General features: G+C 41.1%; 1 protein-coding gene and 1 long non-coding RNA gene across 42 annotated transcripts in view; one reads left to right on the top strand and one right to left on the bottom strand.

The window, feature by feature from the left end:
• Positions 1 to 21,147, top strand: part of PLA2G4A (phospholipase A2 group IVA) — a 369,657-nt gene that overhangs the window by 124,031 nt on the left and 224,479 nt on the right. For 31 of the 38 annotated variants that reach the window (XM_084977979.1, XM_084977978.1, XM_084977992.1 and 28 more), the window contains 2 exons: positions 1,572 to 1,645; positions 3,333 to 3,521. The gene's annotated coding sequence lies outside the window, so the exon portion shown is untranslated. Of the gene's footprint in view, positions 1 to 1,571; positions 1,646 to 3,332; positions 3,522 to 7,456; positions 7,587 to 21,147 lie in introns of all 38 variants that reach the window. The other 7 variants (XM_084978008.1, XM_084978013.1, XM_084978014.1 and 4 more) reach the window with 2 other exon arrangements.
• Positions 4,899 to 13,646, bottom strand: LOC146400196 (uncharacterized). Of its 4 annotated transcripts, none has more exons than XR_014816524.1 (4): positions 13,200 to 13,622; positions 12,765 to 12,808; positions 12,098 to 12,202; positions 4,899 to 7,402 (listed from the first exon to the last, which is right to left on the bottom strand). It is a non-coding gene; the product is annotated as an uncharacterized LOC146400196 (long non-coding RNA). The 4 variants fall into 4 exon arrangements; XR_014816525.1 differs by having other exon boundaries at positions 12,655 to 12,808; positions 13,200 to 13,478; XR_014816526.1 differs by lacking the exon at positions 12,765 to 12,808 and having other exon boundaries at positions 13,200 to 13,638.

The following is a 21,147-nucleotide window of genomic DNA, read 5'->3' on the forward strand; positions in this document are numbered from 1 at the left end:
GAGTCTAGTAAATGAATTAAAGTTTAGGATAACAACACTGCTTTAATGAAATGACATTAAATTACTTCCCCAGGGGTTTACACTTCACCTAAGACACAAATAAGTGAAGACTGTTAGTTAAAATCTTATAGTTTTTGATAGAACTCAAAGAATTTATTTTTCTTTAATGGTCATAATTGATGGTTCCAAAATAGAAAGGCATCAGCAAGAAACCATCATTCCTTGAGCTTTTATTTTGAACAAAATTTTGGATGTTACAAGCACATGCTGCACTTATTTTTCTGCCAGAGTTGGAAGATGTGTGACCTAGCGTTGGCCACACATCTAAAGAAACTTGAAGAATGTAAACTAATCATTCTAAAATCTATGATAGCCTTTGTTCATGAACTTTTTTTAGCAGATACATCTGTTCACATTTAAATATGCTTCCTTTATCTCAAGTATGATCAGATTAAAGATTTGGCTGTTCATTTGTATTTTCCAGAAAGTACCAAGTTCCAAAGTGCTATTTCAGCTGGGGCACTTGTGTAAAGGCTGGTTGTATTAAAGGAAGAAGAATATTTGAGTTATTTTTAACCTATGAGCTATTTTTTTTAAAAAAATCTAGTCCTTAAAGAGCATTTGCATTCATCGTAAAATAGCCCAGTGTCAGTAATGCTAATTTCACCTCTTTGGACATTATGCTATTGCTTTTTGCAGTGTATGGATAGCTTTAAGTCAAAGGTGATCTCCTCAAAAAAGTAGTTACTTGACTGAGATTCAGAAGGCAGAAGGCGATAGAATTTATTCAACTGAGTAGAGACCCTTATGGGTTGCTGTGGAAATATATGAAGGAGGAAATAATTGAAGAATGGAGCAGGTGGAAAGGAAGAGATAAAGTAAATAGGAAAGATTTGGATATTCCAAAATAACTACATTTGGACACTGACTAAGTGTGACAGGCATTTGTGTCATCATGGAATTACTGGACCTTTAGCTTCCAGTGGAAATTTGGTATCATATCAGGTCTAAATCTGAGGTGTTTAGGAAGAGTTGGGCTAAGTGCCTAAGGGCATTTTCTGAAGGGAGCTTCAGAGAAGATAAACAATCCATGACCACAAGAGACTCATAATCTAGGAGTAGAGATTGCAGGTGAAAATTACCACACAGTATAGTGGATGACACCGACAGAGGCAGAAGAGGAGCAGGGGGACAAATGGACCCACTGGCACAGTACTGTGTAATAGTGATGGGAGAAATTAGGGCATTCTTGATGTTAAAAGAGAATCATTAATCTTCTGTGTAGGGAATAAAACAGACTCCGAGGCACAGAAAATTCAATCTAGAAGAGACTTTGGTCATTTCATTTGAAACCAACCATTTCATTGTTCAGGTGAGAAAAGCAGCATGGGATAGTGGCTAAGAACACAGGCTCTGGGGTCAGACTACTTAACCTTTCTGTATCCCAGTTTCTTCAGCAGCAGAGCAGGACTTTCTTGTGAGAATTAAATGAGTTAACACAAATAAGATGTTTAGAACAGTAACTGCCATGTAATAACTGCTCAATAAATGCCAGCTATGCTAATTTACAGTTGCAGGAACTTGGAAAGAGCCTGGCAGATTTCTAATACTTGCTCACTTTGGCCTTGTTGCATGTATGCATCAGGTAAGTAACAGAATTTCAAGGCTGAGTCCTACTTTTGCATTTATATTTGTTTGGTTTGGGTTGTTTTCTGGTTACTTGTATGACTTTATTAACTCATAATTAACTTTTTGTTCAATAAACTCAACTTTATTTTAAGGAAGATTATAGAGGCTATTATACTTATATCCATAGTAAAACTGACCAAAGGAATCAGTGCGCTGAAATTCCTGGATATTAGAAGGCCTTGACTACTCAGCTTTATTCCTTTGGGATCTCTGGCAGCTGGCAGCAGTGAGCCTCCCCCACAGGGCAATATGCATTCAGAAACCCCTCGGGAGTTCCCATCGTGGCGCAGTGGTTAACAAATCCGACTAGGAACCATGAGGTTGCGGGTTTGATCCCTGCCCTTGCTCAGTGGGTTAAGGATCCGGCGTTGCCGTGAGCTGTGGTGTGGGTTGCAGACGCGGCTTGGATCCCGCGCTGCTATGGCACTGGCGTAGGCTGGCAGCTTCAGCTCCGAATCGACCCCTGGCCTAGGAATTTCCATGTGCTGCCGAAGTGGCCCTAGAAATGGCAGAAAGACAAAAAAAAAAAAAAAAAAAAAAAAAAAAGAAGTCCCTTGACAGAGGCCGCGTCTGGCAGAGTCTAGCTGATCTGCCAGCTCCTACCTCTTGGGCTCAGAATTTTCTACTCTTTATGAAATAAAGCAACTGAATATTGGCTTCATACCCAGGGCTAGACATGCACACACACACACACTTCCAAACACATAAATACACATACTCTGACATCTGTGTAGGAATTGTCTTTAAAAACACAAAGATATCATTTGTATATCATCTGGGTCATAGGTAGATTGATCAATAAAAATGAATGATTGGAATTCCCACTGTGGTACAGCAAGTTAAGAAGCCGGCATTGCTGCAGCTGTGGCGTAGGTTGCAGCTGTGGCTTGGATTCAATCCCTGGTCCGGGAACTTCCATGTGCCATGAGTGTGGCCAGAAAAAAAAAAGGAGTGATTGAAGGAGAGTCTAATAAAGGAACTGTTTACAAACATGTGGGCAGTGTTTCTAAAAAGCAAACATTTAGTGCAATACTGTGGGGAGACATTTCCATCTTCAGGCCAGAAGGAAGATGTAAGGGATGGAATTATCCAGACCCTGAGAAGGTTCTGTAGAGGAGGCTGTGCAAGAGAACTTTGCCCCTCTTTAAAGGAAAGCAGTCACCATGTGGCCACTTAGGAGGGAGGAAATCCAAGAGAAAACTACTTCAAATTCATTTATCTCATGTCCTTCACAGCTCTGCCTGTGCCTCTCACAGGCTCAACCCAGCCGGTCCTTATGGATAAGATTCTTTGGGCAAAAAGTAGGGTATAGATTGTAGAGGTGAATTCCCACCCCTTTTGTTGCTCATAGTCAATGTTTGTTTGGGTGAAAAATTTGTATCCTCAACATATAGGATAGACAAAGCCTATTACCATGTAATTGTGGGATGATGTCTATTTTGTCATATTCTTACCTCAAACTTAAAATATTAGCCACACTAGTGCTATTCAAATGAAGTAGTAAAAAAAAAAAAAAAGGCTGATGGGTGTGAAGAAATAATTGACATAAAAGATAGCTGCTCTTCTTGCCTCTATAGGCAGCCACAAGTTCAGTTGATTTAAGTTAATTATTGCTTTCTTCTTCCACCATTTATTCCTGCCAGGATCTCAGCTGGCCAGGTACTTGACTTGATGGGGTACCTCAGCCTTCTTTCCAGTGGGATCTGAGTTCCTGATGGTCTCATCCTCATTGGGGTCCCATAGTGTCCACTGTGTACTGTTCAAAGATGTCCATCCACAAACATGATGACTGATAAACTCTCTGAGATATCTTCTGGGTGATGGTACATGAGGTAAGGCTAGTATTTTCTTTTTTCTTTTTCTTTTTTATTGAAGTATAGTTGATTTACAGTGTCATGTTATTTTTAGATTTATAGCACAATGATTCTTTTCCCTTATAGATTATTTAAGAACATCGATTATGGTTCCCTGTACTATACAGTATGTCCTTGTTGGTTATCTGTTGTGTACACAGTAGTGTGTATGTGTTAATCCCATCCTACTAATTTATCTCTCCCACTCATCTTCCCCTCTGGTAGCCATAACTTTGGTTTCTATGTCTGTGGGTCTATTTCTGTTTTGTAAATAAGTTCTCTTGTATCTTTTTTTTTTTCACATTCCACTTATAAGTGATATGGTATTTGTTTTCTCTGGGTTACTTCACTTAGTGTGATAATTTCTAGGTCCATCCATGTTGCTGCAAATGGCACTATTTCATTCTTTTTTATTGCTGAGTAATATTTCATTGTGTATATATAGCACATCTTTATCCTTTCATCTGTCAGTGTACATTTAGGTTGCTTCCCTGTCTTGGCTATTGTGAGTAATGCTACTCTGAAGATTGGGGGAAGGCTAGTATATGTTCGAGCATAAGTTTATTGCGCACTTTGTTATTAAGATGCGCTTCCTGGTTGGAGGTAATGTTCCCCCACTACAGTTGATAAGAAGATGGGTGACATTCTCTAAATCCACAAATGGTGATGCTAGCAGAACTGCTGTAGGAAAGAACAGCACCCAAAGTGTGTGTCTGTGTCTCCATGTCGTGTTGCGGGGGGTGGGGTTCAACAAAAGGAATTCGTCGTTGTGCAGCCAGATGATCACTCTGGGGCACACTGGCCTGCTTTTGGCAGGGTGGGCACTCAGCAATGGTTAGCCACACTGGCCTTCGTGAGGGGAGCCCATGGTGTCCACCCTCTTCACAGTTGCTATCCCTGCCAACTTTGTACCCGAACTCTTTGAGTGAGCTGTGCTTCTGAAAAAAGGGCTGACTGACTGGCATCATGATAAGAACCATTCTTCTGAGAGTGTGTACATTGGACACATTCTCATATTCTTGTGCTTACCTGAGATGTCCATCCTCAAATCTCATTGTTTCACCTTCCTATCACAAACTTCCAACCTTGTTCTTTTAAAGACTCTATCCAGTTACCTAACCTGATGGTAGCTTGGCAAATAAATATCCCACCTATACTCACTACTTGTCCTTCAGATTTCCCACTGGTGTCTCCTATTGACCAAACCATCTAGAAATGGGAGGGCAGGGAACCCTATTGATGCATACCATAGGGTCAGGCACCCAGGGCACAGAGTAGGGAGGATAAGGGGGAAGGGTCTACCCTGGGACTTTCTGTCTGCTTCCTTGGTATTTAGATTTGATACAGAGCACCAGATTGGAAAAGAAGAAGTAAAATTTCTTTTATTTGCTGGTGACATGATGGTATATATATATAAAATATTAAGGCATTTAAGAAAAAAAAACCTACTAAAACTAAATTAATTTAGTGTGGACACAAGAGTCAAAAGTTTTCTACAAAAACCGATAGTATTTCTACATACTAGTAACACACAATTTCATTCACAATAGCATAAGAAAACAGAAACTACTCAGGAATAAATTTAACAAAATATGTGCATGACCTATATACCGGAAACTATAAATCCTTGATGAATGAAATTTAAGGAGACCTACATAAATAAGAGATTTACCATGTTTCGAAATCAAAAGACTTGATATTGTTAAGATGTCAGTTCTACCTAAATGATATAGAGTTTTAATGCAGTTACAATAAAATTTCAGCAGTCACATCTGAGAACTTTATTGGACATGGCTTAGCGCCAGGGCCTGGTGTGCCCAGTGCACTGCCCCATGGCCCAGGGCAGCCAGGGCTGCAGGAGCCGGTTTCTTCCAACAAGCCTCAGAGCAAACAGTAACCTCACAATTTAAAGTAGAAATTGACAAGTTAATTCTAAAATGAATATGAGAATACAAACAAGTACAGCCAGAGCAGTTCTTAAAAAGAAGAATAAAGTTAGAAGAGTGACACCACTTTGTTTTGAAGGCTTACAGTAAAATACAGAATCAAGACAATGTGGTCTGAGTGAAAGGATAAGCATGTAAATCAGTGGAACAGAATAGATTCCAGAAGTGTACCTACATGTATATAGTCATTTTTCTTTAGGCAAAAATGCAACATATTTTCAATAGGAAAGAAAAACCTTTTCAGCGAATGGTGCTGGATCAACTGGATATCTGTATGGAAAAAAAATCATCAACTTTTATCTTCCTTACATAATAATTAACTCAAAATAAATTTTAGACCTAAATGTAAAAGCCATAGCTATAAAACTTAAAAACAAAACAAAACTGAGTGACTTTAAATAAGGCAGAGATTTCTTAGGGCAGCAGGAGCAAAATCATTTTAAAAAAAAGATGGAGTTCCCGTCGTGGCACAGAGGAAATGTATCTGAATAGGAACCATGAGGTTGCAGGTTCAATCTCTGGCCTTGCTCAGTGGGTTAAGGATCCAGTGTTGCCATGAGCTATGGTGTAGGTCATAGACGAGGCTCAGATCTGGTTTTGCTCTGGCTGTGGCGTAGGCCAGTGGCTGTAGCTCCAATTGGACCCCTAGCCTGGGAACTACCATATGCCGCAGGTACGGCCCTAAAAAGCAAATAAATAAATAAAATAAAAAAGAGATAAATTGGAATTTCTCAAAATTAAAAACCTTGGCTCCTCAGACGACAGTGTTAATAATAAAAAGAAAAGCCACAGTTTGGGAAGAAAATACTGTATCTGACAAATAACATGTATGTCGAATTTATAAAAACATTTGCATTGGAAAAGTAAAACATCCCATTTAATAAATTAGCAAAATATTGAAAAGACACCTCTCCAGAAAAGATTTATGAATAGTCATCAAACACATGAAAACTTGCTCATCAATCAAATGAGAATTTCAAGAGAAAACCATAAGTAAGTCACACTAGCCACACATTTTAATCGCTAAATTTAAAAACACTGATGGACAATAGTAATTGTTGGCAAGAACTGGAACTCTCTCATATGCTCCTGTTGGTAGACTCCTTTGCACAGCTCTTTGGCCCTTTCTTACAAATTCCAACCACTTGAAATGACCTAAATACTGTCAACAGGTGAGTGATCTAAATACCCATCAACATAAACTAAATGTGATCCAGGGTTGTCACTGCTGTGGCGTGCCTCAATCCCTGGCCCAGGAACTTCTGCATGCTGCAGGTGTGGCCAAAAAAAAAACAGAAAAAAACAAAAACAAAAATGTGGAACATTCTTACACAACCTAGCTGTTCAAATTAGCATGTAGTCTTTGTAAATAAAGTGGGTTTTTTTAACCTTAAAAAGAAAACGAAATTTGAAATATCTGTGCAGTGAACTAGTACTCAACAAGAAAAAAATCAATGAACTACTGATACATTCAACAACGTGGATGAACTTCAAAGTAGTTATGCTGAGGGAAAGAATCCAGAAGTCAAAGAGTTCATACTGATTCAATTTAGATAAAATTCTGGACAATGAAAACTAATCTATAGTGAGAGAGAGAGTAGATTGGTGGTTGCCTGGGGCTCAAGATAGAGAGAGATGAGAGACTTCAAAGGACACGAGAGAATTTTTCTCATAATGGAAATGTTTTACATCTTAATTGTGGCTGTGGTTTCGTGGATGAACGTATCTGTCAAAGTCCACTGAATTGTATCCATTAAATGGGTGCATTTATTGAACATATGTTGTACTTTGATAAAGTTGTTTCAAAAATTTAAAAAGATGTTTGACGCTGTCTTCAGATGTAAATTCAGGATCTCCAGGTAGTATTAATTCCTGTCCATCTGGTCTGGTTGTGGATCCTTATGTTTTGGTCATCTGTAATTTAAAAAGGACAAGTTATCTGCACTATTCTTTCTGCCCCAAACACAGTGGTGGATCAGAGATAATATAACCAGAAATAAAAATTTCCACTCTGTAAAAGAAGAAATGAACATCAGCGAATCCATAAAAATGATGAAATGCTGGTGTGGATGCGCTGTGAATGCCCCTTCCCCTCAAGGTAGGAAAATTCTTTAATTAGAAGCTGATTTTACTCATTTGGAGTGAAGACTTTGTCCACTGGTCCTTGGCTCTGTCTTTCAGAAGTTGTTGCTTGTGCATCTTCTTCTTCAGCCACCTCTGAAGAGGGTGTTGGAAATCATACCCTCCCTACGGCATCCCTGGTTTATTTCCTGATGGTGCAACATTGCATACAGTTAGAGGCATGGGTAGACGGGGCCATGGTTCTTGGCAATGCAAGTCCCTTATGAACCTAGGCTTCAAGCCCATTTGCTTCCAGTCAGTACCACATTCCAGGTTCTTAAGTCAGAGCAGTCAAACTTAAATTTCCTTGCGTCCCGGCCCCATGCCTCTCTCAATTTAATTGCAGCAATCCAAAGGACACTAAGCTTGCAGTGGGGGTGGGGGTGGGGGGAGGCTAAATCTTTAATTTCCTTTTTCGTTTTTTTTTTTTTTTTTTTTTTTTTTTTTTAGCATGACTGAGTTTTACTGTACTTTTGTAGCATAAAAACTTTCCACTGCTTGGATTCTAGAAATACCCAGTTTTCCAACACTTTGAAACCCCATCGAATGGCACCCTATCCCTCTTTGTGCCTAACATGCCAAAGAGCCACTTCCTGCCCAAATTAATCATTATTGTTTTTTATAATGATTTTTATTTTTTCCATTATAACTGGTTTACAGTATTCTGTCAATTTTCTGCTGTACAGCAAGGTGACCTTGTCACACATACATGTATACATTGTTTTTTGTCACATAATCATGCTCCCTCATAAGAGACTAGATATAGTGCTATACAGCCAGGATCTCATTGCTTATCCATTCCAAAGGAAATAGTTTGCATCTATTAACCCCAAATTCCCAATCCATCCCACTCCCTCCCCCTCCCCCTTGTTTTTAATTGCCAACACATTTTTAACATTTTATTATCCAACATCATCCATTAGGGCTACAAGTCTGCCTTAGAACTTATCACAGATTACAGCTTTACCAAATGTTTAGATGCCTAACCTCTAACCCATAGTTGAGCTTCTCTTGTGGCAGCACCTCATGTCTAAAAACAATTTCTCTAAGATTTAGGGATGCTAAAGATAAGCCCTGAAATCTCATAAACTTAACAAGCAGTTTGTTTCTTGCTTATGTTGAGGCTGGTCTGTAGTAGGGGCAGGGATCCGGCTCCTTAGTCATCCCCATCCTAAGTCTGTTGGGTTCTGCTCTCTTCATCACCCAGCACCTAAAGTCTCCTTGGGCATTAGCATTCTGCTAAATGATGGGGGAAGGATGACTTGCAACATTTCTGCCCACATTTCACTATCAAATGAAGTCATATGGCCACCTTTGACTTTAAAGGTGTCTGAAAAAATGTCTAGTTTGACATAAAGAGTTTAGCTGATCTCTGTCCAAGAATCTAATTGTGTGGTGGGAAATTAGACATATGTTATTTAGTGATACTCCACCTAGAACACAGTTAAATGGAGCTGTGTTGGATCATATAGGAGCTAAAGCAAAGTCAGAAAAACATCACTGTCTGATATTAAAGTCAGTGAGAGTAACTATGAAAATGAAAGAGCTCGGCTTAAGCAGGAAGATTTGCAAATATGTTGAGCATGCATTTTCCAAATTCAATTAGAGTGAAGTAGTGTATCATTGGGAAGATAATATAATACAACTTATGCAAAAAAAATGTGACCTTAATTGTACTGTAGTACATTTTGTGTACTGTTTCCAAAAAGTGTTTTGAAAAAGGATGATTCTTTTTACTTTATCATAACCTGGGGACAGTATTCCTCAGGTCCATTTGCTGTAACTTTAGTCTCGCTAGAATTATGATTATTAATTTTAATAGCTATTTGGACTATTGATTTATTTACCAGAAACCAATCTCTATTCTGTGATCTTTGAACAAGTTAATTTATTTTTCCAAAAACTCCATTTCACTGATAAAGAAACTGAGTCATATTAATGAAATGACTTGTACAACAGGCTACTGGAAATTCAGTTGGCAGGTTGCAGAGTTGGATTTGAGTGTGGTTTTACCTGAGGCCAAATCTCTTGATCTCAGATAATGCATGATCCTGACTCTCGCGGGAAATAGACACTGCTACTAGAAAGGGGGAGCTCTGGGGTAGTGAAGTCATATCTTCAGTGAAACAAATAGATTTATCTTCTTGTTTATATGTCTTGTGTGAGTCTTGATGGGTTTTGTAGTGTACCCTCTGTATTTTCAGGTGCAAAAAAAAGAAAAACAAATTTTAAAAACAGTACTATGCATCCATCATTAGCATGATTTATATAGTTATTAATAGGATGCTTAAATGTCTGCCTACTAAGTGCTACTAAGTGCTCTTCATTTTGTACAATAATCCACAGATGGTCTCAGTTTTACTTTGTGTGTTTCTTAAATCTGGCATTATGTCTAAAATCACCTATCACAAGGGTACTATTTGCACTTTTCTCTATTGGAAATAAATCACTGATCTGATCTTCAATATCTTAAGATAAAACACTTAATTCTACCTCAATGTCCATCAGTAGATCATTGAATAAAGAAGAGGTGGTATATATAGATGATAGATAGACACATATACATACAATGGAATATTACTCAGCCATTAAAAATATGAAACCTTGCCATTTACAGCAACATGGATGACCTAGAGAGTATTAGGCTAAGTGAAATAAGTCAGACAGGAAGGACAAATACTGTATGGGTTCACTGATACATGGAATCTAAAACAACAAACAAATTAATAAACATAACAAAACAGAAAAAGACGTAGATACAGAGAACAAATGGGTGGTTGCTGGAGGGAAGAGGGGTAGGGGGATGGGTGAAATAGGGGAAGGGCATTATTAGGTATAAACTTCCATTTATGAAATAAATAAGTCATAGGAATGTAATGCACAGCATAGGGAATATAGTGAGTAATAACCCTGTATAGTGACAGATGGTAACTAGTCTTATCGTGATCATTTAATGATGTATAAAAATATAGAATCATTATGTTGCACACTTGAAATTAATGTACTATTATAAGTCAATTATACTGCAATTAAAAAATAATTCTAGGGAGTTCCTGTTGTGGCTTAGCATAAACGAATATGACTAGTATCCATGAGGACACAGGTTCGATCCCTGGCCTCTCTCAGTGGGTTAATGATCCGGCTTTACCATGAGTTGTGGTGTAGGTCCCAGACCCAGCTTGGATCCTGTGTTGCAGTGGCTGTGGTGTAGGCCAGCAGCTACAGGTCCGATTTGACCCCTAGCCTGGGAACTTCCGTATGCCTTTGGTGCAGCCCAAGAAAAGACAATAATAATAATAATAACTATTATTATTATTGTGCTATCAATACCACAAAACACTAGGACTAATATGAAGGAACCGTGCAACATGTACATGAATCTGTTCTTGCTCTGGTCTTAGTCATCTCATTTTACTCAAGTGTGAAAATTCATATAACCTTAATAACAAACTATCTTCTACCCCAATTCTCTTTTGAGGTTGTTCTTGCTGGACCAAGTAACAAAATTAGAAGCAAATAATTCTGCATAAACAAATTTCATTACTTCGACTTTTAAAATTTAATGGGCATCATGGTCCACTAATGTTTTCTTTAAATATGATTAGTATTTTTCTCCTTTGCTGTGTTTACAGAATTCTCATGAGATCTTATTTTCTTTGGACTCAACAATTTGATTAGTTGTCTCCCTCTTGCTGTGAGATTAATATATCTATGAATGTTTGAAAATAGACCCTGTAGCCAGAATCTGATTTTTGTCTTGAAACATCTTGTAAAGCTGGATGATGTACCCCAAAATATGTGGAAGGACGAAGATTGAGAAATCATTTATTTTATAAAACAACTTATAGTAGAAGAATCGCTGCATAGTACCATTCTTTCACATTTAATCATTGAAAACCGTTTTAGAATAGCTTGAAAATCAAGGAAATTCACTGATTTGTGTTATTCCATAGCAACCCAACACTAAAGACAATACTGAACCGAGAGGCTTGTGCCCACAAATAACCTTGCCTCTGCCTTGGGGAATCCTACGAAATTCCAGAAACATGAGCCGATGCTTTAGTAACTATAACAATGTTATCAAATACAAACACACAAGGCGTTCTTTTCCAAAGTGAGTCTACAAACATCGGGATTTCCTACTTAAGAGTGTTTTCATTGGAGAGAGCTTCAGCAGGGTGAAAAGTTTAAACAGTGCCGCACCCTCGGCACATGGAGGTTCCCAGGCTAGGGGTCCAATCGGAGCTGTAGCCGCCAGCCTAGGCCAGAACCACAGCAACGCGGGATCCAAGCCACGTCTGTGACCTATACCACAGCTCACCACAACGCTGGATCCTTAACCCTCTGAGCAAGGCCAGGGCTCAAACCCACAATATCATGGTTACTAGTCGGGTTCCTTAACCACTGAGCCACGATGGGAACTCCCACAATAGGATTTTGAAGTCTCAATATCACATCCTCTGTTTTTCTTTTCTTACTGTGACTTACTTTATGATGTAGTAACTCATCAGGCCTCTTCATGCCTCAGAAGACAATCGTGCTGTGATTTTGAGTTGTATCTTTATTTTTGAGATTACCACCAGAGACAAAGTACTAAAAAAAAAAGCCATATTAAATAAGATATGAATTTGTGGTTATTGTTGTTCTGTTTATAAGGAAGCTTTAGAAAAGGTGAAACTATGGTGACAGAAAGCACCTTAGGGGTTGCCCAGGACTGGGGTTGGGAGCAGGAGTTTCTGCAGAAGGGAAGAGGGATCTTTCTGAGGGGATGGAAGTGTTCTCAGATGGGCTGGGCTGTGATGACAGGTGCACCGCACAACTGCATGCATATACCCAAGGCCACCGAACCCAGTACTAAGAATGGTATCTAAATCATACCTCCATAAAGAGGCAGTTTTTCTGCAGCTCCCCTTCCCTCATTGGAAAGGCTAAGTCTTCACCATGGCCCCCAAGGCCTGGTGTGATCTGGCCCCCTCCCTGCCTCTCTGTGCTCACTTCTCTCCCCTCATGCACCCGCCCCTCCCCCATTGGCCTCCTCACTGTACCTTCATCATTCCAGGCACCTCCCATCACCTCCCACGGCAGAGCTTTGGCTCTGGCTGTTCTCCTCCCCCCAAACACTCTTCCCCAGGTGTCTGCAGAGTCCCTCTCTCACATTCTTCGGGTCTGTCACTCTCAGAGAAGTCCTTCCAGAACACCCTATTTAAAAGACAGAAATTCCCGTCGTGGCACAGTGGTTAACGAATCCGACAAGTAACCATGAGGTTGCGGGTTCCATCCCTGGCCTTGCTCAGTGGGTTGAAGATGCGGCGTTGCCGCGAGCTGTGGTGTAGTTCGCAGACACGGCTCGGATCCCGTGTTGCTGTGGCTGTGGTGTAGGCCGGCAGCTACAACTCTGATTAGACCCCTAGCCTGGGAACCTCCATATGCCTCGGGAGCGGCCCTAGAAAAGGCAAAAAGACAAAAAAAATAAATAAAAGACAACCCTCCTACCCATCCCCCCTTGCCTCCCACCCCCACCCCTCCCCAAATTTCTTTCTTTCCATGGCCCTTATCGCCATCCGAGCTGCTGTGTATTTCCCTTATTTACCTTGTTCACTGTGTGTCCCCGTCCACCCTCTCCCCTTCCTTCCGGAGCAGAGCTCCAAGCGGGAGGGGCCTCTGTTTTTTTCCCAGCTGTGTCTTCCAGCATTAGCACAGGATTAGCACATTAGCTGAAGGAATGAATGGCAGGGCTCTGGGTCCTGTGTCTGAGCCCATGACTACAGGCAGAGCAGGCTGGCTGGGGTGTGAGTCTGGGCCGAGCATCTGGCTGCTCTGTGCTGGGCCCCACGAGTCGGGACGGGGTAGCGGCGGCTGTGGACAGAGCAGTGACTAAGACACTGTTCTTGCTTTTGGACTTCTGTTTCCAATCTCTCACAATCCGTAGGAACATCTGCTAAGGGGCCCAGGAGGGCTGAGAAGCAGCTGAGACCCTGAGGGCCAGGCAGGGGCCAGGAGGCAGCCTGACTTTCCAGCAGGTCCTTGCTGGCTGCCAGTTTCCACCCACGATGGGCATCAGGAAATTCCATCTCAGCCTCGCTTCTGTTTCAAAGTCCATTCATTCCAGGAATACTAAGCTCTTGCTTTGCCCTTGGCTCTGAGCTTGGCAGCCCTGGGGACACAGTGCTGATGGAGTCTCTGTCCTCCTGGGGCACCTAGTCCAGTGGGGAAGACATACAAATTGGCCCCCAGATGGTGATAACCCCGGGTGGGCAGGGCTGGGTTAGGGAGCTAGTCTGGCTTCAAAGCCCAGAGGCGTCACTTGACCCAGTCTGAGGGGGTCAGAGAGACTTCTGGGGGAGAGGGTGTCTGATCTGTGGGACCAGGGAGGTTCAGCCAGGTAGAGGGGGGGAATGGGAAAGGCTATTATGAGAGGTAGTAAGCCGCACTCTTGGAAATAAAAAAAGCTGACCCTCCTCTAGTCCAGTGCTTCTCCAGCAGGAGTGAGTCTGAGAACATTCGGCAACGTCTGGAAGCATTTTTGTGTATCACAGCTGGGGACTGTGTGCGCTACTGATGTCCAATAAGCAGAAGCCAGGGATGTTCCCACACTTGCCGCAACACACAGGACAGCCCCCCAACTCCAAATGTCAGCAGCACCAAGGGTAAGAGATCCTAGTCTAATCTGAAGACAAGTCTGGCTGCCCAAAGCCTTGATACGCTCAAGAGTTTGTTCTTTATCCGCAAGGCAGAGATAGGCTTGAAAGGTTTTAAGCAGAGATAGGACAAGAGAAGATTCTAGGTGTGTCTGGAAACTCATGGCTGTCAGGGCATCTTGAGCCCTGGTCTCTCTGACCCTACCTCCCAACCTCCTGCAATAAACAACGGAACTTCAGAGGAGGAGAGACTTCCTTTCAGCAAGCCTGGGAAGCCCCTGAGGACAGGGAGGAGAGCACTAAGGTGATAAGACATTTCTTAGGCTGCCTCCAGGACAGGCCCAGGTTGGGGTGGTGGAAAGATTCAGGTATGCCGGGCTCTTTCATAACAGTCTTATCGTGGCATCCTCCCCAGGTGACATTACTTGACCTTTCTCAGGGCTCCGTCAGTCCCTGGCACAGTCCTTTTTCACCACCCTAGTCCTCTAGAACTTTTAAGTCTGTTTATACATGTCTCCTCTCCCACTGCACTGAAGCCAGGGACAAGGCTGGAGCCACCACTGTGGCCCATCACACGGTTGGCCCCCTGTCCATTCCTTCCACTTACTGCTGGAGACGTGAAGCCCCAAAGAGGCACAAGACCTGCCCAAGGTCACACACAATCAGCTTCATCCTTGTCTCCTAGTTCACACTCCTGTCCCTTGTGCTGCTTCCCATGTGGCAGTGACATCCCAGTGGATGGGTCCATAGCACTCCAGTGACCCTGGGTGCCTGAAAGGTAGCTATCCGAAGTGCCTGGTGTGCTCTGCAGCCCCAGTTTAGTTGAGGAGGTGATGGTCAGAAGTCATCAGCACCTGGACTAATTCCCCCATAATATGAATTTATGCTAAAAGCATACCCATCCCAGACCTGACCAGCTTGGGTCAGGAGTGTCTGGTGACGTCTCCCTGGGATGGATCCCAAACCCCACCTGGCTGATGCTGTGCAAGCACCCCACTTTAGTCTCACTGTTCTGTGGCTTCCCATCTTTAAAACGGAGCTGTTGGCCTCCACAGCCCTTACCCATGATGAGTGTCTGACTTCCCCAGTTAATCACTGCCCTCGCCTCAGGAAAGGCAAGCAGGACCCTGGAGTCTTGTGGTCTTAGGTACGAGTGAGCAGGGGACCAGGAGCACAGCAGGCCCCTGCTCCCCACACTGGCAACTTCCTGGCCCCGGACCGTGCCTGCAGTGGGTATACGAGGTCCCTCTGGGCAAGGGGCCCTTCTGCCCTGGATTCCGTGCAAAGGTGCAGGACTCACTCAAGGGGAGGGAAAAACCCCCAGGCCCACCTCTGCCTTTGTGCTTGACAAGGACCTCCAACCCAGCCCCTTCCTGCTCAGCTATCATCTGGATTTTTCAAAATACTACTTTTAATTAACCTGAGACCCTCACTGTACCTTCAGCATGGTGTGCGTTGCTATTCTAATTTCTTAAATCTCTTAACCTGAGTAGCAAGCCACACACAAGGATAAATCTCAGGACAATGACATTAGAAACTAACTTTCCAATTGGACAGTTTTCTATATTATTTACCATTGAGGTTTTTTTTTTTTTCCAATAATCTACTTAGAAAAGAAAGTTATTCGATCTTTCATGAAATTTATAAGATGGCCTTTATTGAAAAGGTCCTCTCCTCTAAATTTTAAAGTGAAGAGGCCTCTTAAGTGGTAGATTTGGTAGCAGACAACTCTTCAAAAGGTCCTAGCCAGTTTTCCTGGTCTGCAATTTAACTTTCTGTTTGTTATCTTCTATTAATAAAGTACCTAAGAAATAATTCTCACTTGAGAATCACACTTTTCCACAGTAAGGATGCACAATATCACTTTTCTCATTTGAAAAACTCATGGAGTTTTTCCCGTTTAACTCATAATAGTGGAGCTACGACTGCATGCTGGACTTTTAACCTTTAAGTTAATAAAACAGTGATGATCTTGAGTTCTGCAGTCAGAAGGTAACAGGTGAAAACACTAGCTGTCTTTTTCTTGCTGGAAGGCACTGGACAAGTTATTTAATCTCTTTATCACTCCATTTCTTTATCTTTAAAATAGGGATAATAATAGCATCCACTTTGCATCATGGTCATAAGAATTAAATGAATGTTTATGCCGTGCCTGGCTTATCAATAAATGTTTGTAGTGTATTCAGCCCTGTCCTTTCTAGATAGAAAGTGTAAACACTTGGCTTTGGAATGAACCAGATGCTTTTCATTTCATCACATGACCTTTGTATGTGTTATTTCCCTGTAAACTCTTCTGGCTGATATTTTCATATTAAAACTCTAAGGGAGGTGATCTTGTTGTGGTTCGAGGTTAAGAACCTGACTAGTATCCGTGAGGATGCAGGTTCAATCCCTGGCCTCACCCGGTGGGTGGGTTAAGGATCCCGCGTTGCCGTGAGCTGTAGTGTAGGCTGGCAGCTGCAGCTCTAGCTCAACCTCCAGCCTTGGAATTTCCATATGCCACAAGTGTGGCCCTAAAAAGAAAAAAGGAAAAAAAACTGTCAGCGATACTTTGATGATTAAAGCCCCGGTCTGTAGAAGAGGAGTTTTAATAAAAGTTCAATTTCTTTTATTCCACCTGGGACCTCTGCCCAAAAGTGTATTTACGAAGCATTTATTTCCTTACTATGTATTTTGCCCCTTGTGTATACAAGCCATCTTATTCAACAGGCTATTCAGTATCTAGTATAATGCCTACATCTTATTAGGCTTCAAGCAACTATGTGTTGAACTATGTATTTCATGCTGTGGAAGAGATAATTCTCTGCAACTTAGGACAAGCAGAGAAGACTCATGAAGGAAATACGATTTAAGTGGATCTTGAATAATGTTTGGAAAAGGTGATTTTTAGGAGAACTGCTTATGATATAAGAACGGAGAATGATATTTAGGAGAACTGCTTATGATGACGAGCAGCCCACAAAACCTAAATTTCAAATATGGGCAAGAATGATGATCCGTGTAGAAGTTCTAGAAGTGATAACCTTTACATCTGATATGGGAGATATTTAGAGTTCCCAGGCAGGAGAGATACGATCTTGGAGGGCGCATAGGGAAAAGTGAGTATTTGGTGGTGGTATTGGAAATGGAAAAAAAAAAAAAAAGTTATCTTTTCCATCTTTTGAAAGTGGTGGAATAGTTCTTTAGGCAGGTCACAATTCTGATTTAATAAAATTAAATAAAAGCAGTTTTCCTTCAATATATTTTCCTTACTTTGGTTTTAACTTTTCTGTTTGGGTTGGAATTGTTCCATTGACATTAAGGAGATTACATACATGCATAGAAAGAAGCTTTGGAAGCTTTGCTGTCTTATAACTAGGATGCAACATTGTCAGGGGGTAAAGTCTTTGTAGTAACAGGAAAAAGTACAAAGGCACTGGTGTTCTCTTAGATGGCATATTGTCACTGGAGGTGTCAACAGGTTAGGGTTTTAGTTGAGGTGGTGGACAAATGGCCTCAAAAGTTTCATGGAGTTTTTTCTCCTCCACAGCACTCCTAGACTACAGGAGCAGAATTAGCTCACGGCTAGGGGAAGGCTATGTTTGGCAGGAGGTAAAAGCCTCGAGACATGGAAACTGTGGCTGTTGCCAGAGGTTTTTCAAGGGTGTGAGTCCAGGTGTCCTGATTTTGAAATTGCGTTTTGAAGCTACCTCCTCCTGGGTTAGAGGACAAGGACTGGTTTCTCTGTTTATTCTCATGCTGGAACTAGAAAAGGATGAGGTGACTCTGAGAGCTCCAGATAATTACCTTTGACGACTTGCTTAAAAGGACTCTCTCTATTCATAAACTCTTCCTTATTTCTTTTGTGGAAAAAAAAACAAAAAAAACCTCATATCCATTTCCAATGACTATACTTCTGGAGCTTGTCATGCAGAACTGCTCTATTTGAATTCTCAACTCAGTCATTCTATTCTTGGCCACAGTCTTTTTTTTTTTTTTTTTTTTTTTTTGTCTTTTTAGGGCCGCACCTATGGCATATGGAGGTTCCCAGGCTAGGGGTCAAATCCAAGCTGTAGCCACTGGCCTATGCCACAGCCACAGCAATGCCAGATCCAAGCTGCATCTGTGACCAATACCACAGCTCATGGCAATGTCAGATCCTTAACCCACTGAGTGAGGCCAGGGATGGAACCTGTGTCCTCATGGATACTAGTCAGATTCATTTCCACTGACCACAACAGGTACTTCTGCCACAATCTCTTTATCAGTTACACCTTCACTTTTTTTTTTTTTTCCACCTTCACTTTTTATTCTGTGATCTTGAGAGAACTTGGAATTCTAGGACCCTTTTTCTTTATCTTCACCCATCAGTTTTTTTGTTTTTTTCAATAACTCAACCTTCCCCTCCATCTGATTCCATGGTTCACATTCTGACCTTTTCTTTTACCAATAATCTCCGTCCCAATCTACTGTTCCCACTGTCTTGTAAAATTCCATGCTTGGAGGATGACTGTTACGAGCACTCCATCGGCAAAGTACGCTTGTACTCAGTGCCTCCCCAACCTCCTTCTTATTCTTAGAACACCTTATTACTTAATTCTAAGTAATTAAACCATCAAATGAGAACCCTCTCAACATCCATCTCTAAGTCAAAGATTCACCTGCCTCCATACTCACTTTTCTCCTCTTTTGAAAGAAATGGTCTCCCTCCTTTTAAAGTCCATCTCCCTCCCTGAGCTCTTTGCCTTCCTATTCCACCTGCCTCTCAAAGATGTTACCTATTAATGATCCATCTCTCTCTGGTGACATTCTGTATTCTCTCCTTCCTGTATTCAAGCTTCCATGAAGCTTGCTTAAATCTCTCCTATCCCAAGGACAACGAAAACTTCTACTCAGGTCTTTCTTTCCCATGAAAGACACCTCTTCGAATGCATCACCATCTCTTACTCTTGCACTTCCCAACAGCCTCTTTAGGCTTCGTATTTTTCTCTATGGCTTTTGCCTTTACAAGTCTATTATAATAGATTTGTTCTCACTAAGGATGACAGTGATTTCTTGTAATTAAAGTCAATGGATAATTATTATTCTTTGTAACTTTTGGTATCATTTAACATTGCTCCTCTGTTCCTTTCTCTTGGAATCTTTCTTTCCTTGGTGTCTGTGATACTACCCTTACCTGTTTTCCTTTTTTCTCTATTTTTCCTTGCTAATTTCTCTCTCTCTCTCTTTTCCTTTTTATGGGCTCACCTGCAGCATATGGAAGTTCCCAGGCTAGGGGTTAGTGAAACTAGTGAATCCTCCATCCTTCAAGAAAAATTTCTCCTGATGACTAAGTCTCTAAAAAGAGGAACAATTAACCCTATTTTTTCTTAACTTTATGCTCCAGGGGTTGAACAGCAGCTGCAGCTGCCAGGCTACACCACAGCTTGCAGCCACACCAGATCCTTAACCTACTGAGTGAGGCTAGGGATCGAACCCACATCCTCACCAAGACTACATCTGGTCTTTAACCTGCTGAGCCACAGTGGAAACTCCTGGCATGAAACTATTCCTTACATCTGTCTTCTATCTACAAGGGCTACTACCAATAGGTCATCTACCTCTTTTATCTTGCGCATATCCTAACTTGATATTGTGTACAATTCTGCAGAGCGAGTGCTCAATAAATAATCAACACATCAGTGGGTGACAAACGACATTAAGCCACTTTACTTCACTGTGGGCATATTGTTAGCCAATTGTGGTCTAAGAGTTCTTGTACTGATTCAAACTAGTGAATCCTTCATCCTTCAAGAAAAATTTCTCCTGATGACTAAGTCTCTAAAAAGAGGAACAATTAACCCTATTTTTTCTTAACTTTCAGATTTTCCTTATCTGGCTATGGCGTCATAAATTGCCTATCTCATGTCCTGTGTTTGAGCCCACAGGAAAGTTCTGTTATTCTTATTGATCAGTTAACTCAGAGCTTGGTCAGTGCTTTTGCAGATATTAGTTGTTTTTACTCTCAAAGTCTTTTACAGATATTTAAAAAATTTGGCTTAATAAAAAATTATATAGTGTCTTAGATACTATTTTACATGTATTAATGCCTCTTTTTTTTCTTTTTGGTCTTACAAAGCAATCCCATAAGTAGCTAGGGATGGAACTAGTATTTTCCCCAGAGTATTTTCTCCTTAGTGTTATCTCAAAGCTCAAATCTGAAATCTGATTTTGTTATCCAATCTCACATAACACTACTGTCCCACATAGCATTTAGTGAAACAGTTCCATTGGAAACAAAAACAGATGCCATCAAGAAAAAATGGATTATAAATCAATTATACTTTAATTAACTACCCCCCAAAAAAAATTAAAAAATGGAATGTGCGTAGGAGGTGTCATAAGGTAGTGATAACAAATGTGAAGTCTGAAAGCAGATTGCCTAGGACCAAGTCTAAGCCTCCTCACTTTTTGGCTGTGGTACTTTGAGCATACTGATTTATCCATAAAAATGGATGTGATAATAGCACCTTCTTCAGAGTTTCAAAGTTTGTTGAGAGGATTAGATTTAGGTATGAATAGTATTTGGTACGTTTATATCAGTACATGGTGAATACATGTACCCACTGGAAGAACCGAATGCAGTAGAGTCTAACTCTAGACACACAACACCAGGGTTCAAATCCCAGCTCTACCTTTTCCTGTCCATGTGACTTTGGGCAACTTAAATTCTCTGTGTTTTAGTTTCCTCATCTGTTACACTTGGGGCCACATTAGTACCCACCTCATAAAAATGTTGTGCAGAATAAATGAGCTAGTGCCTATAAAATGCTCAGGAATGTTTTTAATTGAAAATTGCTTCTTTGGGTTTCCTGGCAGTTCAGCAGTGTTCAGATCCAGTGTTGTCATTGCTGTGGCTCAGGTTACTGCTGTGGTGAAGGT

The sequence above is a fragment of the Sus scrofa genome, chromosome 9 (assembly GCF_054392235.1).
Source record: "Sus scrofa isolate SSC_HxYL_T2T_F1_AM1 chromosome 9, Sscrofa_HxYL_maternal_Yorkshire_Landrace_v2.0, whole genome shotgun sequence".
In the NCBI taxonomy this organism is placed as follows: Eukaryota; Metazoa; Chordata; class Mammalia; order Artiodactyla; family Suidae; genus Sus; species Sus scrofa.